The 23,320-nt window shown below is 38.4% G+C and overlaps 2 long non-coding RNA genes across 3 annotated transcripts in view; one reads left to right on the top strand and one right to left on the bottom strand.

Annotated features, from left to right (window-relative positions):
• The window catches only part of LOC123328973, a 104,561-nt gene that overhangs the window by 42,053 nt on the left and 39,188 nt on the right, over positions 1-23,320 (top strand). The gene's annotated exons all lie outside the window — the stretch shown is intronic.
• Positions 2,246-23,320, bottom strand: part of LOC123328974 — a 144,554-nt gene continuing 123,479 nt past the window's right edge. The window contains exons 2-3 of the long non-coding RNA XR_006544029.2: positions 6,303-6,434; positions 2,246-2,405 (exon numbers count right to left, since the gene is read on the bottom strand). This is a non-coding gene — a long non-coding RNA (uncharacterized LOC123328974). The remainder of the gene's footprint in view (positions 2,406-6,302; positions 6,435-23,320) is intronic.

Below are 23,320 nucleotides of genomic sequence, written 5' to 3'. Positions count from 1 at the left end.
ATTAATCTAATTTTGGTATTGAACATCTGGTGATGTCCATGTATAAACTCATCTGTTGTGTTGGAAAAGGATGTTTGTTATGACTAGTGTGTTCTCTTGACAAAACTTTTAGCCTTTGCCCTGCTTCATTTTGTACTTCAGGGTCAGACTTGCCTGTAACTCCAGGTATCTCTTGATTTCCTGCTTTGCATTCCAATCTTCTATGATGAAAAGGACATCTTTTTTTTGATATGAGTTATAGAAGTTCTTGTAAGTCTTCATAGAACCGGTCAACTTAAGCTTCTTTGGCATCAGCGGTTGGGGGATAGGCTTGAATTACTCTGGTACCAAATGGTTTGCCTTGGAAATGAACCGAAATCATTCTGTTGTTTTTGAGATTGCACCCAAGTACTGCATTTCAGACTCTTGTTGACTATGAGGGCTACTCAGTTTCTTCTAATGGATTCTTGCCCACGTTAATAGATAATGGTGGTCATCTGAATTACATTTGCCCATTCTGGGCCATTTTAGTTCACTGATTCCTAAAATGTCGATGTTCACTCTTGCCACCTCCTGTTTGACCACTTCCAATTTACCTTGATTCATGGACCTAACATTCCAGGTTCCTATACAATATTGTTCTTTACAGCACTGGACTTTACTTTCTCTTTACCTTCAAAATAAGCTGTTACTATCCAGATATTTCTCAATCATAAAAAGAAACTAAATTGTGCCATTTGCATAGAAGTGAATGGACCAAGAGACTGTCATATAGAGTGAAGTAGATCAGAAAAACAGATATATATATATATATATATATGTGAAATCTATAAAAATGATACAGATGAACTTATTTGCAAAGCAGAAATAGACACACAGACATAGAGAACAAATTTATGGATACCAAGGGGACAAGAGAAGTGGGATGAACTGGGAGATCGGGATTGGCAAGTCAAGTCTGACTCTTTGTGACCCCATGGACTGTAGCATACCAGGATCCTCAGTCCATGAAATTTTCCAGGCAAGAGTACTGGAGTGGGTTGCCATTTCCTTCTCCAATATATAGATACTGAGAACCTACTGTAGAGCACAGGAAACTCTATTCAATGCTCTTTGGTGACCCATAATGGGAAGAAAATCCAAAAAAAGAGGAAATATATATGTGTGTATATATATATACACACACACACACACACTATATACACACACATGCTGCTGCTACTGCTAAGTCACTTCAGTCGTGTCCAACTCTGTGCGACCTCATAGACAGCAGCCCAGCAGGCTCCCCCGTCCCTGGGATTCTCCAGGCAAGAACACTGGAGTGGGTTGCCATTTCCTTCTCCAATGCATGAAAGTGAAAAGTGAAAGTGAAGTCGCTCAGTCGTGTCCGACTCTTAGCGACCCCATGGAGTGCAGCCTATCAGGCTCCTCCATCCATGGATTTTCCAGGCAAGAGTACTGGAGTGGGGTGCCGTTGCTTTCGTACATGCATACATATACACACATATAGCTGATTCACTTTGCTATACAGCAGAGCTTAATACAACATTGTAATTTGTAATATAACTATAACTGTTGGTCCAGTAAGAATTAATTTAAAAAGAGACAAAAATGGTGTTTATATGATGACCTTTGGGAAAATATATCCCTAATAATTTATATTCATTGCCTCTTCAAATGCTAGTTCATCATTTCCTTCAGGATACTTACCCCTCAATATTTCTATATATGAATATGGTATTATTATTATATATTGTGTGATAATATTTTAAGGATATACAATAAATGTTGCATATAAAATATGAATAGGTGTATATCATTTAACATAATAAGTAACTATATATGTATATATAAATATTCCTAATATATAATATTCCCTGGAGAAGTAAATGGCAACCCATTCTGACATTCTTACCTGGGAAAACCCATGGACAGAGGAGCATGGAGGGTTACAGTCCATGGAATTGCAAAACAGTCAGATATGACTTATGACTAAACAAACAACAAAACATATAATATTTAATCAATATATTATATCTAATATCTGATCAAACATATATTCCTAATTTATTGAGGGAGAACAAGTTATAGAATGTTAATTGAATTATTTTTAATATTTTTATGTTCATAATTTTTTGAGAATGCTTGATATTCTTAAAAACATATTTTAATATATTCCCAGATATGTAAAACCCCTATTGCTATGATATATTTCCTAATATAATCATTTAATAAGGGGAAACAAGAATTTTTTTATTGTCTGTATTTTTTTGAACAACATGCCAACTGGTTTATTGCACATGACAGTTAATAAACCTTGATTAACTGACTGAAGTTTCATCTGCGGATGTGCTGGTGTCTTCAGCCCTGTCAGTCTCCTGAATTTACTGCAGCAGCTGTCCAAATAGGCAGGTTAATCATTGTTGCTGAAATAAAGCAGATTCTATTACAAGTGAATGCTTTAGCTAGTTCATATCATATTTGGTGAAGAGGAGCATAGGATGTTCGATTATGATTCAGGGAAAACAGTTGAGAACCTACTGCATTGCATAAACCTCACTTTCCAATATTTATGTGCCTGTGCTTTCCTCTCATTTAAGATAGACATGACAAATCAAATGTGATTTCTCTGTAAATATGTTTCCTAGTATTTCAGGTGGAAAATATGTGTCAATGCTTTTTTGAATTTTAGACATTAACTTAATTTGGTGATGGTCAGTAACTTAACTATAAAATGATTTTCAACCAATAATTCCATAATTCTAGATTTGAAAATTAATTTAGAAATTTTCTTGGTAAGGCAAATATTAAAAAAAAAAATAGCTGCCTCTCTTTTTAAGGGACTTCCCAGGTAACACTAATGATAAAGAACCCGTCTACTAATGCAGGAGATGTAAGAGACTAATTCCTGGGCTGGGAAGATCCCCTGGAGAAGGAAATGGCAACCCACTCTGGTATTCTTGCCTGAAAAATCTCATGGACAGAGGAGTCTGGTGGGCTATAGTCTGTAGGGTTGCAGAGTTGGACATGACTGAAGCAACTTAGCAGGCACTTTTTAAAGAAGGTAATTGCTATTAATAAAAAAGACAATAGGAAAAAGAACTCTAAAGTTATGTAGACTAGTAAAAGTCGTGAATGCAAATAGCCTAGACTCTTCCAAATAATATGTAAGAGCATATAGGGAAATATTACTAGCTAACATCTATTGAGAGGCTTTTATGTGCCAGGTCTTGTATGGAGCACAATGGTTAGGTAATTTTTAGTTTCCTTAAAATGAACAAAACAGCAACAACAAAACAAAGAGTTACATACTACTCCCATTTTAATGATTGGGTCGTGCAAAATCACAGAGCAACACAGTGGGGCCGTTGTTATTTAAACTAGGTATTTCTATTTCAGAATCTAGCCTATAAACCACCTATCACTGTGAATAGACACATGAATACACAGATCTTCCTATGTGTTAACACTTTTTTGCAAAGTGCAGTAGAATCTACCTTTCTCTGATTGAAGAAAATATACACTCAATAGCCTTATAGCCTCAAGTATTACCAAATTTAGGCTGTGTTAATGTTCGTTGCTCAGTCGTGTCCAACTCTTTGCAACCCCATGGACTGTAGCCTGCCAGGCTTCTCTGTCCCTGAAATTCTCCAGGCAAGAATACCGGAGTGGGTGCCATTCCTTTTTCCAGGGGATCTTTCTGACCCAGGGATTGAACCCAGGTCTCCCGCAATGCAGGCAGATTCTTTACCATTGAGCCGCCAGGGAAGCCCAAATCCTGCCCAAAGCCAGCTGTAATGCATCATTAGAATTTGTCTGCCAGACTCCCCCTCCTGATACATTGGCAGCTGGGTCTGAGCTCCAGAAAACTCTGTTTCCCCTGGATGCAATTTTAAATGGAAGACAGAGTGTCCACACTTTAGAGGTCATGTAAAACTTTGTAAGGGCTCCTTGTACCTCATCTGGTGAATTTTTCTCTCTTTGAAGTCCACTGCTATTAAATTCACTGTGTATAGTGTTCCTGAAACTATGAAGCTAATTAATGTCAACCAATGCCATGTGTATAGGCTGCCCTGAGGAATCACCCTCATTTACAGAAAAGAACTAAAATAGGGGTATTTTTGATCATCATCATTTCATTATTTAATAGATACAAATTAACAACTTCTACATATACTCAACCAGGCATTGTTTTGAGAATTGAGGATGAAGCGATCAGTGAAGTAATACTTTCCCTGGTGGGGTTTATATTTTGAGTGGAAAAAGAGAAGACTTGGTAGGGAATGAAAATGAAGAAATAGCAAAGGGTCATGGTAAAAATTTGAATTTCATTGGGACTGTAATGGAAAGTCATTAGAAGTTTTGAGCAGGGAAGTGGTCAAACATGGAGTGTTTTAAAGTGTTTCTGTAAACTGTAAACATACAGTGTTTCTGGCTGTAATGTGGTGAATAGTACATACCCCTCCATGCTCATGTGACTGAGTTGACTCTCTTGGCCCTAGATAAACAGCTCCCCTCTTGCTCCCAAGGAACCTTCTGTACTGTCATTCTATTACTGCATGCTATGTGAACAAAGCAACAAGTGTGACATATACTGACATTAAAGAGGCACTGATATTTAAGGACTTTATTCTCAGGAAAGATAGGTGTACGTTAGTCTAGAGCCTATTTGCAATTCTAACAAGATAGGTTATCTTATTGTGATACTGCAGAAGATTTCAAGCTATAATTTTGTAGAGAAGTGTCATTGAAGCAAGCATGATAAATCTGAATCCAAAGATAAGGAAATTTTGGTTTTGATAATCTGTATAACTGAAGGGGCTTTTTCCCTTCCTGTATTATATGCTAATATATTTCCTGTTCTTAGAATAATGACTGGAACCACGTAGATGTTCACTAAACATTTTTTAAAAAATAATAACATGCTAGTGTCATTATCATTATTTCAAAAGATAATGTTGACCATGGATGATTCCACAATTATAAATTGAGTGTTCTCTGTATGTCAGGCAATATGATAAATTGTAAAGATATATATTGAGAGAAGACATGCCCCTGTCTTCTAGGAGTTTGAAGTCTAAGTTAAAGAGATTAAACACATGACTATTAACATGATCTAAATATGAATTGGCTTTTACTGAATTTGCTATGTGCTAGGCACTGTGCTATGCATATTTTATGTATTTCCTCTTTTAATCCTTGCTACAGATATAAGGGGATAGTAATGTTATGTTTATTGTGCAAAAGGAAAAAAAAAAAAAACAACAACTGAATTTTAGAGTTTATATAATTTGACTAAGATCCCCATACTGAAATATAAAACCAGACAGTAACTTGTCTTCTTAACCATTAGATACTAATTGTCTCTGAGGAGTCTGTGGTGTCAGGCACTAACTGTGATTAGCCTTTAGAAAAGGGAAAGACATCTTATTGTTGGGTCCTCAGGGGAAAATTCATGGAGGAGATGGGCTGATAAACCAATATATAAAGGAGGGAGAAAGTCATCTCAGAAGCACAGTAGCAGTGCCAAAGTTGAAACAAACAGAAAATGCAGAGCAGGTGGAAAAGAATATCAAAAGGCAATCACTCCTTTAAAAGCCCAGTTAGGTTTTTGTAATACGTGATGCTGGTCCTTTCATGTATATAATTAGCCTTATATTCCTTAATTTTAATTAATTTTTTAATCTTGACTTTCAAAATCAGAGAAGGGTTTATCTGGCTTTAAAATTTTACTTAGGTAAGTTATGCTGATAGCATTTCATGGGTTCATTTCTTTTCCAGATGTCAATTTTTGTAAAAGGGTGTTCAATGCCAGGAAACTGCAGAATTTTCAAATGTATGCTAACCCACCAGAGGAAGCATGGGGTGGGTTGGTGGGGAAAGAAAGAAGGGAGGAGAAAGAAGGAGAGGAAGAGATGAAATAACAGGAGGGGTAGGGGGACTCATTCTCCCATTTCAACATCAGAAATAGTTCTCAAAGGAAAGGATACACATTATCTGCTTAAAGTGAAGCTGGTTCTGTCTCTATTTTTTTAAAAACATAGAATATTGATATATATATATATATATATATATATGTATATAAATACATCCGTGTGCATGCATGCATGCTCAGTTGTGTCCAACTGTCTGCAATCCTATGGACTGTAGCCCAGCAGGTTCCTCTCTCCATGAGATTCTCCAGGCAAGAATATTGGCATAGATTGCCATGCCCTCCTCCAGGGGATCTTCCTGACCCAGGGATTGAACCCCTGGTGTCCTGTGGCTCCTGCATTGCAGGCAGTTTCTTTAACCACTGAGCCACCTGGGAAGTCAATACTTACCTCTTTAAAAAAATGTCTACACTTGTGCCCCATGAGCCTTCATGTTGTATGCCACCATCAGAGAGGTCTCATCTCCCTGCTGCCTCTCTTTTCCCTTCTTTCTCTCTAGTCTTTTTACCATCTTCTAATCTCCTATAGAGCAAGAAGAATAAAGCCAATACATTACATGCTGTGAAGATTTTAAATGACAAGATAAATGCCAAGGAAGTTTACCAGTACCGGCAGGGTATTTCCAGATCTTAGGGTTTAAATGCTTTAACCTTTAGATGCGAGTAGCTCTTTATCTCTTGACTGACGTGTGTTCTTTAGTCTTGACTTCTAACAGTTTTTTAGTAAGCATTTTATATTTGTCCCTTAAAGAGTATATGATAATATCTTAGTGTTTGTTCCCTGTTAACTCAAATTCCTTTTTCAAGTTGGAGCTAGACGTTCATAGAGGAAATCACTGAGGAGAATGGACATGCCGATAACTATTTGTATCTGAAAAGTTAGTTTCTCAGTCCTGTCTGACTCTTTGTGACTCTATGGACTGTAGCCTGCCTGCCAGACTCCTCTGTCCATGGAATTCTCCAGGCAAGACTACTAGAGTGGGTTTCCATTCCCTTCTCCAGAAGATGTTTCCCAACCCAGGGATTAAACCTGGATCTCCTGCATTGCAGGTGGATTCTTTACTGCCTGAGCCTCTAAGGAAGCCCATTTGTAATTAAAAGTGAAATTGGAGTCATTCAGTCGTGTCCACCTCTTTGTGACCCCATGGACTGTAGCCTACCAGGCTTCTCCATCCATGGGATTTTCCAGGCAATAGTACTGGAGTGGGTTGCCATTTCCTTAACTGAAGTTGGTCCTTATTCCCTTCTGACTTTTGATCTTTATTTATGCTGGCTTTCACTTGTTATTCCCTAAAAATTACTTTGTCAGTTATAAATTACATTTTGCTCTATAATAGACACCACGGTACAAAGATTAGACACTATAGGGTTTATTCTTTCACATGAAAGAACTGCAAAAGTAAACAGTTGATAGTTGACTTGGTAGCTGTGTGCAGTCAATTCAGTCCAAGGTTCCTTCTGTCTTTTTGCTCCATCATCCATAATGAGTCATTTCCACCTGAAAGTTTACAAGATGGCTGCTGCAGCTTCATCTGTAACGTAGAATTTCCAGAAAGGAAAAGAGAGGAAGGGAGGAAAGGCAAAAAAGGTACAGAATTCCTGTTCCACATTTTATTAAGGAACTTTCTCAACAGAACCACTCAACACTTTGCATACACTCTTTGACCCGAATTAAGTTTACAGTTATACCATACCAACCTGCAAAGGGATCTTTAAAAATGTCATCTTTTTAATAGACATATAGCCACACTGAATAAAATTAGAAATCTTTGATTAAGAAGGAAAAGGAGAATGAAAGATAGTGTTGGCAGCACCTAGTCCCCAGCATAATCATGATTGTCCAAGCTGAAAATGACTTTAGAGATAATTTCAACTAATTCCTTGATATTAGAAATGAGGTCATTTACTTGTTAACATTTAATAAATACTCACTTATGGATAGGTAATGTTGCTAAGGACTTGATTTGCAATATCTTAGTTCATGTTCTTACTATGTCTATGAAGATGGCATAATTACTGACTGTAATTATGTAAGGCACTTAACATCAGTCTTAGTCTCCACGTAGGATTCTGAGAATCATAAATATGAAATATTTGTCTGCCTTTAAGCTCCGTGTGAGTAGGATTGAGTACTCCTAACATGTCAAGGATGGTGCTTGATGCATCAGAGATACCCAATTAAATGTTTCAGTTAATAAATGGAAGTACACATACACTGCTGATGTGGTTTAAAGCAGTTATATCTGAATTCAGAGGGTAGACTTTGAATCACACTTCATTGTCTATTTTTTTCTTCTTCTTTTGGTCAAAATGTTTTGCTTTGCTTTTTATTTATTCATTACATTACACTTTTCCATAATACTTTTTTCCCCCAAATAGTTTGTTTGAAAACCTCATGAAATTAGCATATTCTTTACTGCAAGTGACAGAAACACAGTTTAATGTTAAGCAAAAGAGAAATGTATTGCCAGGATCGCAGGATTTGCAAGGAATCCAAGGATATGAAGGTGCTTGATCCTTAGGAACAACCAGAAACTGCTGCAGCAGAGTCAGTGCTCTCTGATTCATATCTGTTCCTTCTTTATTTTCCCCTCTCACTCTTGTGATTGTTTTGTAATTTTAGGCTTTGCTGGTCTCAAAACAGGTAATTGCAGCACACATACTGTACATCATATCTTCAGTGATTGGAAAGAAAGAGTTTCATGGTTATGTTTATGGAGTTCTTGGGGAAGCACTGTGAATGGCTGAAACTGGGGGAGGTGCCTGCCTCTGGTGAATACGTGGAGAGGAAGGGGACTGAGATACCGGAGTTACGCATGTCAACTTGGCTAGACTATCATTCCCAGCTATTCATTTCAACACTGATTCAGGTCTTCTGTGAAGCTATTAATATTTTGTAAATGTGATTAAAGTTTGTAATCAGCTGACTTTAAGGGAGATTATGCTAGCTAAGCTAGGTGGACCTGAGGTAGTTGACTTGCAAACCACTAAGGAGTCTCCTTGAGACCTACACTCAAAAGCTCTATTTGCTTCTGGACCTATAACCAGACTCAAGTTTTAGTGAGCCCCAAAGAGGGAGGTACAAACTATAACCCTTAAAGCTGTGCACAACACACAAAAAATTGTATCTTTTTCAAATGTATATTGACAGAATGGAGAAGGAAATGGCAACCCACTCGAGTATTCTTGCCTGGAGAATCTCCATGGACAGAGATGTGTGGTGGGCTACAGTCCATGGGATCACAAAGAGTCAGACACTACTGAGCAACTAAGCACATATTGACAGAAATATGGAAATATATGTGGGAATGGATCCTAAGAATTTAAGATAATGGTGGAAGGAACTTAAAGTTGGATCAGGTTAAATTTTTTGATAGGGCTCACTCTGCTGATGTTCTGGATTCAGTATTTCAGCCTGATGGATTAGAAAGGGCTCCACCTCTTAGCTAGTTTGTTATTTGTTTTTGTTTTTTTAAATTTTTTTATTGGGTTATAATTGCTTTACATTGTTGTGCTAGTTTCTGTTGTACAACAAAGTGGATATTCTACATTTGTATGTATACATGCATCCTCTCCCTCTTAGACCTCCCTCCCACCCTCCCCAGGCCATCACAGTGTACCAAGTAGGGCTCCGTGTGCTACACAGCAGCTTCCCACTTGCTATCTTTAAAATGTATTTATTTTTTAATTGAAGGATAATTGCTTCACAAAATTTTCTTATTTTCTGTCAAACATCAACATGAATCAACCATAGGTATACATAGCTGTCTATTTTACCCATGGAAGTGTGTATATATGTAATGTTACTCTCCCAATTTGTCCCATTCTCTCCTTCCTACACTGTGTCCACATATCTGTTCTCTATGTCTGCTTCTCTATCCCTTCCCTACAAATAGTTTCCTGTACAATTTTTTTCTAGATTTCATGTATATGCATTAATATACAATATTTGTTTTTCTGACTTCCCTCCCTATGAGAGACTCTAGGTTCATCCACATCACTACACATGACATAATTCAGTTTCTTTTATGACTGAGTAATATTCCATTGTCAATATGTACCACATCTTTATCCATTCATCTGTCAGTGAACTTCTAGATTGCTTCTGTGTCCTGGCTATTGTAAATAGTGCTGCAGTGAACATTGCGGCACATGTATCTTCTTGAAATTATGATTTTCTCAGGGTATAGGTCCAGTAGTGGGATTGCTAGGTCATATGGCAGTTCTATTTTTGGTTTTATAAGGAATCTCCATACTGAAATCCATAGTGGCTGTATCAGTTCATATTTTCACCAACAGTCGAAGAGAATTCCTTTTTCTCCACACCCTCTCCAGCATGTATTGTTTGTTAATTTTTTGAACATGGCCATTCTGACAAGTGTAAGGTGATACTTCGTTGTAGTTTTGATTTGCATTTCTCAAATGATTAGTGATGTCAGCATCTTTTAATGAGCCTCTTGGCCATCTGTATATCTTCTTTGAAGAAATGTCTATTTAGGTCTTCCACCCTTCATTTTTTTTTTTTATTGGGTTCTTTGTTTGTTTTTGCATAAGCTGCTTGTGTATTTGGAGATTAATCCTTTGTCAGTTGCTTAATTTGCAAAATCTCCTATTCTGAAGAAGTGAAGAAGTGAAGTTGTTGAGTTGTGTCTGACTCTCTGCGATCCCATGGACTGTAGCCTAGCAGGCTTCTCCGTCCATAGGATTTTCCAGGCAAGAGTACTGGATTAGGTTGCCATTTCCTTCTCCAGGGGATCTTCCTGACCCAGGGATCGAACCCAGGTCTCCTGCATTGTAGGCAGATGCTTTACCCTCTGAGCCACCTTTTTGTCTTGTTTATGGTTTTCTTTGCTGTGAAAAAACTTTTAAGTTTAATTAGGTCCTATTTGTTTATTTTTGGCTAATTTGGGCCTGAAATCCTACAGTATCATACACCAGAACTGCCCTATCAGTCAATACTACAAAAGGAAGTGGCTGAAAGCTTAGGGATCTTGGGATGTTAGAGTGAATTTATCATGTTAGAACTGCTCCTGTACTCTGAATGGTCCAGAGGAGAAATTTTCCACTAAAACTGAGAAAAACATTGCAAGGAAAGCTTCAAAAGTGTTGAAAAGCCCATGGTTGCTGTTCTCAGCTTATCATGACTTACAGTGAGAACTGCTGCCGTCTAACTGGGTTTCCTAAATGCAATGGGGATACTGTGATTGCAGAATGGCACAGGATATACGATGGTATCTAAGCAGAAAGGGTAAGGTAGATGTGTTTAACTTAATAGACATTAGAGTCAAAGCAGGTAGAATAATCTGACTCGCAGAGGGGTATGGTAATTTTAGTCGAATATGGTAACTTTAAACAAGAAATAAAAGAGAAGGCCACTAAATTCTTATTTGATCTGTGTAAAGAGAAGAGTTCTAGGTCAAGTGCATAGAAGTCCAGAATATGGTCCACTGGAGAAGGGAATGGCAAACCACTTCAGTATTCTTGCCTTGAGAACCCCATGAACAGTATGAAAAGGCAAAATGATAGGATACTGAAAGAAGAACTCCCCAGGTCGGTAGGTGCCCAATATGCTACTGCAGATCAGTGGAGAAAGAATGAAGGGATGGAGCCAAAGCAAAAACAATACCCAGTTGTGGATGTGACTGTTGATAGAAGCAAGGTCTGATGCTGTAAAGAGCAATATTGCATAGGAACCTGGAATGTCAGGTCCATGAATCAAGGCAAATTGGAAGTGGTCAAACAGGAGACGGCAAGAGTGAACGTCGACATTCTAGGAATCAGCGAACTAAAATGGACTGGAATGGGTGAGTTTAATTCAGATGACCATTATTTCTACTACTGAGGGCAGGAATCCCTTAGAAGAAAGGGAGTAGCCATCATGGTCAACAAAAGAGTCTGAAATGCAGTACTTGGATGCAATCTCAAAAATGACAGAATGATCTCTGTTCATTTCCAAGGCAAACCATTTAATATCACAGTAAGCCAAGCCTATGCCCCAACCAGTAATGCAGAAGAAGCTGAAGTTGAACTGTTCTATGAAGAACAACAAGACCTTTTAGAACTAACACCCCCAAAAGATGTCCTTTTCATTATAGGGAACTGGAATGCAAAAGTAGGAAATCAAGAAACACCTGGAGTTAACAGGCAAATTTGGCCTTGGAATATGAAATGAAGCAGGGCAAAGGCTAATAGAGTTTTGCCAAGAGAACACACTGGTCATAGCAAACACCCTCTTCCAACACCACAAGAGAAGACTCTACACATGGACATCACCAGATGGTCAACATTGAAATCAGATTGATTATATTCTTTGCAGCCAAAGATGGAGAAGCTCTATACAGTCAGCAAAAACAAGACCAGGAGGTGACTGTGGCTCAGATCATGAGCTCCTTATGGCCAAATTCAGACTTAAATTGAAGAAAGTAGGGAAAACCACTAGACCATTCAGGTATGACCTAAATCAAATCCCTATGATTATACAGTGGAAGTGATAAATAGATTTAAGGGACTAGATCTGATAGGTAGAGTGCCTGATGAACTATGGACAGAGGTTCCTGATATTATACAGGAGACAGGGATCAAGACAATCATCATGGAAAAATGCAAAAAAGTAAAATGGCTATCTGGGGTGGTCTTACAAATAGTTGTGAAAAAAGAGAAGTGAAAAGCAAAGGAGAAAAGGAAAGATATAAGCATCTGAATGCAGAGTTCCGAAGAATAGCAAGGAGAGATAAGAAAGTCTTCCTCAGCGATCAGTGGAAAGATATAGAGAAAAACAACAGAATGGAAAAGACTAGAGATCTCTTCAAGAAAATTAGAGATACCAAGGGAACATTTCATGCAAAGATGGACTCGATAAAGGACAGAAATAATATGGACCTAACAGAAGAAGAAGATATTAAGAAGAGGCGGCAAGAATACACAGAAGAACTCCGGGAGTTGGTGATGGACAGGGAGGCCTGGCATGCTGTGATTCATGGGGTCTCAAAGAGTCGGACACAACTGAGAGATTGAACTGAAGGAGAAGAGTTTAGGTTAAGTGCCTAGAAGTCCCACTTAAACACTGAGACACTGGGTCAAGGTCTCTCAATCAACTTCCAGACTTGAGCCAGTTTTTAGACACAGCACTCCACTTGAGGAAGTATCCTGCTATTCTGCCCAAGACAGTGCTGTTCACCTTTCTCTCAGTTGTTCCCAAAGGAATTATGGTCATGTTACAGGGACAGAGAAATTTTACTTTGAGTGATTACTGGATACTATCTTCGAACTGAAATTAATTACTGGAGACACAAATCATCATTGTGTCCATCATTTAGAGTAGGAGCGTATGGAGGTGAGATGATCAGTGTAATTTTTTCTCAGATAAATCTTATAGTTTAATTTTTCTAATAAACATATTTTGTGATTTCCCCAGTTCCAGAAGGCTTAATTGTAATAGACCTACTAAGCAACTGCCAGAAATTCTATATTGGGTCCCCAAATTATGGAGTGAGGTCTCTTAATGGTGGGAAAGACCAAGTGGAAACCTCTAGATTGGCCTTTACCTAAGACAAAAGTAAACCAAAGCCATATGCATCCCTGGAGGAATTTCAAGGATTTACATCATCAAGGACTTAAAGGATGCACTGGGGTGATTTCCACCATGGCATTTCAGCTCACCTGCTTGGCCTGTGCAGGAAGTAGATCTTGGAGAACAAGTGTAGATTATCATAAGTTTAATAAAGTCGTAGATTCCAACTGTAGCTGTTTTTCTCCATGTGGTTTTATTGCTAGAGCAAACCAGCATATCCCCTAAAACTGCTTCATAGCCATTGATCTGGCAGATGTCCTTTGCTGAATATTTGTCGTTAAATACTGCCTTCAGCTGGCAAGGCCAGCAATACTATTATCCTTACTCTTCTACCTAAGAGATATATCAACTCCCAGCCCTGAATTATAATTTACTCCATGGGTACCTTGATTGTCTTTTTCTTCCATGAGATATCATACTGGTTCATTACACAGGTATTATGCCAATTGGACCTGGTGAGCAGGAAGTAGCAATTATACCTGATATATTAGACATCTATGTGTCAGTGGCAAATATATCAAAAAAACTCAGGGACCTGTTATTTTAATTATATTTCTAGGGGTCCATTGGCATGCTGCAGTCCACAGGGTCTCAAAGAGTTGGACACGACTGAGTAAATGAACAACAGTAGTTGGTGTGGGACATATTAAAATATCCCTTCCAAGGTGAATAATAAGTAGAAGATCTGACTCTCCTACAACCAAAGAAGGACAATAGATAATGGGCCTCCATGAAATATGGAGATAATATTTCTAATTTTTTATGCTACTGTGACTCATTACCAAATGACTAAACATCTATTTTGAGTGAGGCACAAGAATAAGAGAAGACTTTGCAACAGGTGTGGCCTGCCATGCAAACTGCTATAACTCTTGGACCATATGATCAAAAAATTCAATAATGCTGGAAGTTTGATGCCTTTGGCAGGCTTCTTTAGGTTAAACACAGCATGTGCATTAGGTGTTTGGAAAAAAAACCCCTGATATCCTCTACACATAACTACTCTCAATTTGAGGAACAGCTTTTGGTTTACTAATGGGGTTTTTTTTAGACACACTGGATGTGTATCCATGACTCACCAAGTTACCCAGGCAACATGAGGTACCACTGTGAATGCTCACAAAATAGTGACTTCTGGAGCAGATTGTACTAACCAAATGTATAGGATTACTCATTCTGTGGGTGCCAGTCAGCCTTTTTCCACTCTTCTCCATGCCCAGTGGGCTCATGAACAGAGAGATCATAGTGGCACATATGGAGATTTTGCACAGATGTAGCAATCATGAATTGATATTGTCTGACCCTTGAAGCTATAAATTTGAGCATGCCAAACATGCATTCCATGGAGTTGCAATGAATCGGACATGACTGAGAGACTGAACTGAACAAGTAGTCCATTACCCACTGGACATAGTATATACAAGATTAGGCTTGAACAGAATCGAAAGGCACAGGTTAGTTGCATGAAAAAGTGGCCCGGATGCCCTTGGTCCCCACTACTACATTGCCTTCACTTTTGAAGCCCCTACTAATGATCTTATAGACATGTCTCTATGAAGAGCTGACTGAAGAAGAAAAACAATTCTCTTTTGGATGGTTCTGTAAGATATCCATGCACCACCTGAAGGTGGGCAGTTGTAGTACTGTAGCCCAATTCTGGGACATCCCAAAGGACAGTATGAGGAGAGGTCCTTCCTGATGGCAGAATGATGGGCATTGTATTTGGCTGTTCATTCTGCCAGAAGGAGAAATGATCCGAGACACCAGTCTATAGCAACTCATTGGCTCTGGTTAATAATTTGGCTGGGTGGTCAGAGTTTGGTAGGAATATGACTAATAAAGCTGGTGACAAGGAAATCTAGGAAGAGGCATGTGGATATACCACTATTCATGGTGAGTGGGAAGATATTTCTATGCTATATGACTGCTTATGACATGGTGACCTCAGTTGAAGAAGATGTGACAAGCAAGTGGATAAAAGTACCCATTCTTTGAATACAAGTCAGTTTCTTCCTCTAGCCACTTCTGTCATTGCCTGGTGAGTTCATGACCAGACTGACCATGGTGGCAAGGAATGGATATATGTAAGCTTAGCAATATAGACATTCACCCATAAGGCCAACCTGACTACAGCTTGTGCTGATTGTCCACTCTGTCAGATGTAGAGAATAAAACTGGGTCCCCCAAAATAAAACTGGATCATCAAGTTGATCAGCCAGCTATATTGGACAGCTTCCATCACAGAAAAAGCAGAACTTTACCCCTGCTAGAATAGACACTTCCTGCCAGAATATGGATTCCCTGGTAACTCAGAGTCTGCCTGCAATACGGGAGACCTGGGCTTGATCCCTGGGTTGAGAAGATCCCCTGGAGAAGGGAATGGCAACCCTCTCCAGTATTCTTGCCTGGAGAATCCCCATGGACAGGAGCCTGGCAGGCTAACAGTCCATGGAGCTGCAAAGAGTCAGACATGACCGGGTGACTAATCACTTTCTAGATATTGAGTACAGGAAAGAAAAATCCATGCCTCTGCCAAAACTACTACCATGGACCTAGAGAATGCCTTGTTCTCTATCAAGATACTCCCTATAGCACTGCTTCTGAGCGAGGAATTCACCTGACAACAAGTAAAATGTCAGTGGACCCATGCTCATGAAATTCACTGATCTTACCATGTTTGCATCATCCTGAAATGAACAGTTAGAGTTTCTTAAGGCTCAGTTATAGTGCCACATAGATGGCAATACCTTATAGGACCTAGGCAATCTGCTCTGAGAGGCTGTAGATAGTCTAAATAGGCATCTATTCTATGGGGCAGATTCTCCCACAGCTAGCAATCATTGATCCAAGAATCAAGGATCAGAAATGGGAGTAGTCCCATTCACTGTTAAACCAACTGATCTACTAATAAAAGTTTTTATGTCCCATCCCCATGACCTTAGGTCTTGCTGGCTTAGAGGCTCTAGATCCAAAGGGAAGAATGTATCCACACTGAGATGCAACAGTAATTTCACTGCCTGGAAGCTTAGAATGCCACCTGGATACATTAGGCTCTGTTGTTGTTGTTGAGTTGCTAACCTGTGTCCAAGTCTCTGCAACCCCATGTATGGCAGCATGCCAGGCTTCCCAGGTCCTAGTCCTTCACAGTAGGCTCTGCATGCCTCTGAATTACTAGGCAAAGCTGACAGTTGCTACACTGTCCAGGTTGCTGATACTGATTACCACAAGGTAACTGGGTCCTCGCTACAATGGGAGTGAGGAAGGGTGTGTCTGGAATACAGAATATTCCCCAGGATGCCTCTTAGTATAATCATGTCCTACAATTAAAGTCAATGGAAAAGTATAATCATTCAATTCAGTTCAGTTCAGTCACTCAATCGTGTCCGTTTATAGCAGCATGCCAGGCCTCCCTGTCCATCACCAACTCCTGGAGTTTACTCAAACTCATGTCCATTCATTTCAGACAAGATTGCTAATGGCCCAGTCCCTTGAGGAATGAAATTGAGTAATTCCACAGGCACATAACTGTGACCTGCTGAAGTGCTTCTTTAAAGGGTATTTGGAACTGGTAGGGAAGAAAGTAGTTTTAAATACATCAGTAACCATGTGACCATTTGCAGATATGAGGATTGTAACAGGTATGTGTATTACTCATTTTGTTATAAGAGTGTATGTGTGTGGGTGTGTGGGTGTGTATATATATATGTATATATATTGTTTAGTCACAAAGGCATGGCCAAGTCTTTTGTGACCCCATGGACTGTAGCCTATCAGGCTCCTCTGTCCATGCAATTTTCCAGGCAAGAGTACTGGAGTGGATTGCCATTTCCTTCTGCAGGGAATCTTCCTGACCCAGCAATCAAACCTGTGTCTCCTACATTGCAGGCAGATTCTCTACCACTGAGCCACCAAGGAGCCTGTGTGTGTGTGTGTGTGTGTGTAATATGTTGTATATACATACATATATGTGTATTATACACACTTGTTACTTTCTTCCATATTTTATTCCCTTGTCATCTAAGAGGCACTAATAATTAACTTATAGCTCAGTATTTAATTTAAAGCATCACCTCAAGACTTTGTATCCTCTTCTAGAGAGAGAATTAGCCTATTTGTGGACTTAGGCAGGATAGTTGTATCATGTTTTGTGGAAGTATGACTTAATTATTCTTAGTTATTGTCTTTATTTAAGAATTGGTTTAAAAGAGATGTGTATGCATGTCCGAGTTGATGGTGGGGGAGGGGGTTGACTGTGACTGTTTAAAGTTTTGACTTGTTAGGCTGTTGCCCCCTCAGTTAATCAAACGTTACTTTAGGTATTGTAGTGAAGACATTTTTTAGATGTGATTAAATTCCACAGTCCATTGTCTTTAAGTGACATTATCCCAGTTAATCTGGGTGAGCCTTGTTCAGTGTATTGAAAAGCCTTAAGAGCAGAACTCTTGAAGAAGAAGAAACGGGCCATGGAAAGTAGCTTCAATTATACCTGAGGGCCATCTTGCCCTTGCTGTGGCCTCTGGCTTTTGGGGTTTCCTTGCTGTTCCCCACGCATGTAAGAAAATTCCTTGAAACAAATTTCTTAAAATATATTTCTTATTGCTCTGTCTCATTGGTTGTACTCTGGCCAAAACATGGACAGAGTTACATTTCATGTAAAAGACATCTCATATTTTTCTATAGTAGAAGTAAATAGTTCCATAATTCAGATGAGCAACATTTATAATGTTATGAAGGAAATAAATAAGGCCACATGACTTTTACCTTAATTCAAATTTTGCTTCAATATAAAGAGCATGTAACATTAAAAGGGTTCAATTTATAAATATTTATCTAGGGTTTTTCAGAGAAGGCAATGGCACCCCACTCCAGTACTCTTGCCTGGAAAATCCCATGGACGGAGGAGCCTGGTAGGCTGCCGTCCATGGGGTTGCTAGGAGTCGGACACGACTGAGCGACTTCACTTTCACTTTTCACTTTCATGCATTGGAGAAGGAAATGGCAACCCACTCCAGTGTTCATGCCTGGAGAATCCCAGGGACAGGGGCGCCAGGTGGGCTGCCGTCTCTGGGGTCGCAGAGTCGGACACGACTGAAGCGACTTAGCAGCAGCAGCAGCAGCATATTTGAAATTGTCTCTGAATTGTCTTTAATTTTGAGATATATCTTTGAGAAATAAAGTTTATACTCTTAGAATATGAATAGAAAGAGACATTACAATGGGAACAAGGTATAGAAAGGAGCAGGGAGCAATTTAAGATGAATGAGTTCAAGTGGAGGGAGTAGGTGTGTGGGTAGCGTGAAGGGAGGCTGGAAAGATAAACCCAGTGAAGATCTGTAAGTTATGTTATATATACACATATGCATTATAACATCTTTACTAAGCCTGGGATCAATATTTATGCTGCTTTTTTCTGTGTAGAAAATTCTGCATAGGATCTGATCATTTCACTAAATTTACATATATATATATTTATCTTTTTTTTCTTAACAAGATTCTAAATTGCTCAAAAGTTGTTTAACAGAGTGGGGATAATGCTCAAAATTTAAAATTATTTTTTGGTTTACCCTTTCACTGATGCTCATAAACAGAATGTTTAGTTTTCCAACTGATCATTTAAAATGTAATTGTTTCTATAGACATCTGGGGACATATTCTAAAGAATTGTGATCTTTAATATATATACATTAAAACTGAGACTATATGTTCTTTTAAATCTTTATCATCAGTGTTTTTGAGTCTGGACATTCCAATACATGTTTTAACCATTCACCCTTTATATCCTAAGGTTTTTTACTCTTCATACATTCCTTTTTTTTTCTACTCTTGCTATTGCAAAATTGCTGCTGAATTATCCATTAACTTTTCTCAGCAATTGCACTTCCTTAAAAAAAAAAAATCCCATGCTAGCTCAAGGCAAAATGAGCAGAGATTGTCAGTGTTTTCAGAAGCTCCATTACATAACAAACAGAGAAAGAAAATTAGGCTTAAAGAAAATTAAAGCACTAGCAAAACAAGGTCTTTGGCAGGAAAATTTCTGCTGAAAGTTAATGTGTTCTGAAATGCAAAGTCACTTTGCTATACTGATGAGGTTCTTTCTTATAACTAAACATCAACAACACAATTAGTATATATTATATTTGTTTTAAGTATGTATCTGAAGGAATATAACTGAGGAAAAGGGCTTCCCTGGTGACTCAGATGGTTAAGAACACACCTGCAATGCAGGAGACCTGGGTTCAATCCCTGGGTTGGGAAGATCCTCTGGAGAAGGAAATGACAACCCACTCCAGTATTCTTGCCTAGAGAATTCCATGGACATAGGAGCCTGGTGGGCTATAGTCCATGAGGTCACAAAGAGTCGGGCACAATTGAAAGACTAACACACACACACACAAAAAACTGAGGGGAAAAAAGGGAATGTAGTAAGAAAGAAGACGAGAGGGAAACAGAGGGTGAAATAAGAGAGAGGAAATCTTAAATTCTTCCTACTTATCAGCGCCTATTTTTAAAAGTATTGGAGGGGAAAAGAAAAAAAAAAAGTTTTTGAAATAGTATTATTCAGTCCCTGGCAACTCAATGCATAATTCAGTCTGTCTCACAATAGACTATCTGATGCACAGGGATAGTTTTGAATGTTATCTTCTCAAACAGCAATTTTGCCTTTTGGAAAGCTAATTTCAAATAGATTAGGATGCCTTTGCAGACTGTCAACAATAATAGCAGATGAAAAAAGAAACAAAGAGGGAGTGAGGGATGGGGGAAGAGAGAAGGGAAGATAAAGGAAGGAAGTTCGTTAATTTACAGAGCCTAGGTTTCTAGGCCAAGTACTCAATTTGACTTGAATTCCTATTTTCTCTACTTGTATATGTGTCATCAGGTTTGACACACTTTTGTGTCATCTATATTCTATGTTTATTCCAAGTTTAAACAATGGCTTTAGAAAGATTCACATAAAGCATTTGAAGTTTATATTTAGATCCATGATAATGTTCATACCTTAAGATTCATTAATATCTCTCTTGGAAGATGAACCTAGGGGAATGTTAAAGACTTTGAAAAATATATACCCATTAAGCCAGCTATTACAGTAGACTTATTTTTAATAGGGAAAATTTGAAAGAAAAATAGCTAGGAATCAGGGAACAGTAAACTGTAGAACATTAATTCAGGGGAATAGTATACCCTTACTAAAATGGTTATTATTAACACTAGGTAGCAAAATGTTTATGCTGCTGCTGCTAAGTCACTTCAGTCGTGTCCAACTCTGTGCGACCCCATGGACGGCAGCCCACCAGGCCCCCCCGTCCCCGGGATTCTCCAGGCAAGAACACCGGAGTGGATTGCCATTTCCTTCTCCAATGCATGAAAGTGAAAAGTGAAAGTGAAGTCGCTCAGTCGTGTCCGACTCCTAGCAACCCCATTGACTGCAGCCCACCAGGCTCCTCCGTCCATGGGATTTTCCAGGCAAGAGTACTGGAGTGGGGTGCCATTGCCTTCTCCTAATGTTTATGCTAAGGTCACACAAAAAAGTCAGAAAACAAAACAAACCTCTACCACAGTTTTAATTAGTTAAAAAGCCATTCACATGTGGGAAGGAGCATAAGGGGCAATGATGACTTTAAAGCAAGTATTGTGTGTGAGTATTGGAAGAGTAAGTAATACTTCAAAATGTATCTTTTTCAGCAATGTAGACTTAAAACAAAGCACAACATGAAAGTTCCAAGTTAAGTTTTATATTTTTATATTGGGGGCCAAATGAGTACTATAGCCTGGGAGACAGCCTCATAGATACCTCTGAGGAACTGCTCCCAAGGGTTGGGGGAGTATATATGTGTGATTTTGCATATATGTGATTTTGATGAAGGGGGAATACATGCAATTCAGCACATATTTTGGTAAAAGTTTTCTGCTAGTCATGAGGAACAGACGTCTCGGTTGATTTTTAATGCTCATGTTAATGGTTTGTTAATAGTATGATTTGTTAATAATTTAATAATACTAATGTTAATGATTTTAATATTAGAAAATGCAAGAAATTGAGCTCATAAAATCTTCTGAAAATATCTAACTACCTTAAGGCCTGTTCTGCCAGTTTTTTTCTAGAGTTCACAGTGTCTCATTCCTGATCTGCACCCTGAACTCCTTTCAAGGGTTGTAGAAAATCAACAGCTGCAGTTGCTAGTGACTTCATCCTTATAGAGGCAGACAGAGAGGGATAATTTTTAGTTGGCAGCAATAAATGAAAAGTTTTAACCCATGTGGATTTTTCAGAATGTTAATTTCTAAAAAGATTGTTGATACTTTTCTTTGATTAGTAGATCTCTCTCTTTGCTTTTACTTCTCTTTCAATTTAATCACATATTTCATCGTTCGGTCACTTGTCAATTGTTACTGTCTGGATTTTTGATATTTATTCTCAAACTCCAGATTCCTTATGTACCTTAAAGTAACATGTATTTCTTTAGGTCCAAATGATATTGTTAAGGAGGAAAGGAAAGGAAAAGAGAAAAAGGGAGAAGCCTGCTATGATTCAGGCTCTTGATGGCACAAAATGAAATTAAGGGAGACACACTCCCTTGCCAATATAAAATATTGTTTGATAAAAAAACAGTATAAAGATAAAAACAATATAAGATAAAAAACAATATAAAATTATTTGATAAAACATTGTAAGATAGACATTAAAAATTAATTATACATATAGTAGATAAGCACCATTAAAATGTAGGATACAGGAAGAACACACACACACACCCACAAAAACACATCTATACACATGCAGACACCATGGAAACATAATTTGGGTTCAGAGAAGGTATCCACAAATATCTGATAGTTAAGTTCATTTATAAAAAGATATATAGAAATTATCCAAGGTGAAAGAAACTTGTGTGGCAAGGATATTAAAAAGAAAAAAAAAGGTGAGGAAATGATTCCCTGGTAACTTAGGAAGTATGAGAAACTCATAATCTGTAATGAAGAGACTGTAATGAAGGCCAAAATGTAAGGGAGAATGTGGTGTTCTTATACAATCTTTTGTTCCAGAGTGGAATTAAGGATATTTGACAAGGAAAGCCATTGAAATAGCTTATGCAAGAAAATAAGAGCAGATTCATGTGTTCAAAGGCTTTCTGGAAATTTTGTGGGGAATCATTTGGAAGTAAGCAAGAGTGAGTGTGGACAGACCCACTGGAAAGATACTGCAGGAAACCAAGGAATCCTAGTGGCTTACATCAGGTGCTGGCCCTCAAGTAGAGAAATCTGTACTGAAGAAATATTTTTGAGACAGGATTCATTAGACTCAGTGATTGACTAATGTGAAAGCAAAGGAATTTGAGTGTAAACTGAGAACCTGAAGTTATGGTTAATATTACAAATCAAGGAAGGAGAATGGGGAGAAGTGGCAGAGGTGTAGAAATAATTTTTTAAAGGCAAACATGAAGAAGGGAGTTTGCAATTAGGTGCGACCCAGGAACTTCTGTCCATTTCCTTCTGAAAGAAGGAATTTTTGTTGCAATGAGACAGACCAAGGAAATTACACATTCCCCCAACAATCCCATTGAACCATCATAAGAAACATTCCAGAATGCATAGTTCCACGTGGAAGGCCCAGGGAAATCTCAGAATGGAAGTAACACAAATTAAGTATTTGGATGACCAAAAAATTTGTTCAGGTTTCTCCATAAATGTTATGGAAAAACCTGAAGAAACTTTGGCTAAACCCAATGCTAAGATTGAAGTTATATATAACTTGATCTGACAACACCGCACTGGAGAAAACCCCTCAGACTTCTGCCTCAAGATAGAATGTGATGATGGAATGCAGAGGTTTCTCCACA

This window comes from Bubalus bubalis, chromosome 13 (assembly GCF_019923935.1).
Source record: "Bubalus bubalis isolate 160015118507 breed Murrah chromosome 13, NDDB_SH_1, whole genome shotgun sequence".
Lineage (NCBI taxonomy): Eukaryota > Metazoa > Chordata > Mammalia > Artiodactyla > Bovidae > Bubalus > Bubalus bubalis.
Note: the sequence above shows the minus strand (reverse complement) of the source record. Positions and strands in the feature narration are given on the sequence as shown.